Source organism: Erigeron canadensis, chromosome 1 (assembly GCF_010389155.1).
Source record: "Erigeron canadensis isolate Cc75 chromosome 1, C_canadensis_v1, whole genome shotgun sequence".
Taxonomy (NCBI): Eukaryota; Viridiplantae; Streptophyta; class Magnoliopsida; order Asterales; family Asteraceae; genus Erigeron; species Erigeron canadensis.
This window is the reverse complement of record NC_057761.1, coordinates 3,028,311-3,029,388: the sequence shown is the minus strand read 5'-3', so window position 1 is coordinate 3,029,388 and position 1,078 is coordinate 3,028,311.

Sequence of the window (1,078 nt, the reverse complement as noted above, 5' to 3'; positions counted from 1 at the left end):
GTTTTTTGTATTATTACTTTCTTATATATATATATATATATATATATATATGAGAAAAGTGAGTATGAGGCTGTTATGCACCTAACTTAGGTGAAAAACCCCTCACATACTAATATTTTAATATTTTAAATAAATACATGGCCCCCCATAATTTTTACCTTTTAAAAAAAGGTATGTGAGGGGTTTTTCACCCAACTTGGGTGCCTAACAGCCTCATATTCCTTTCGCCCTATATATATATATATATATATAACGAATGATAATCCAAATCTTCATATGTGATCAAGAATCCAAATCTCCACATAATTGTATAACAGATGATAATCCATGCTTCCACACAATTATAAACTTCAAAATTACACATAAGTTATTCAGAAAACAATCAAAAAACAATTTTCATGTAAAGAATAATCATCGGTTGGGCTTGATTTGAAAAGTTCTCAAAAGTTCTCGCAAAAAAAGAGTTCTCAAAATAACTTTTCACTATATATATATACACCCATTTAAACTTCCAAAAACACAGCACACACTCCATATTAATTCCTAAAATGCCATTTTATTTTTAAAAGAGTACATTACAACATAATTAAAACTACTTAAACCATCATAAACTAATTAAAAGCACTTAACATTACAACTTAATTTAAAAGCATAAGAACATAATTTAGAAACATTACAACATATTAAACACTCATTTCTTCATCTCATAAACTGCTTCGGCATTTATGATCAAATGGTTCAAGTTGATGACCGCATCAGCAAGTTCTTTCATAGCAATCTCAATCTTGTCGATTTTACCCTGCAAATAAGTAAAGTGTTGACACTCAAGATCAGTACAATACCCGGTTTGTATATAATCGATCTGTTTGAAACACCATTGCCTCTTCACCTTTAGTTTTCGACCAACTGCAACAAGTTCCTCTTTGAACATCCGGTGGTCGAGGATATCAACCATGATACTGTCATTCACTTGATCGACAGTCATTGGTGGTTTTCGGTTAGGGGCATTTGATGAAGAAGCCATTTCAGATATATAGAAGTTTGAGTTTTGATATCAAATCTTTTATAAGGTCCCAGT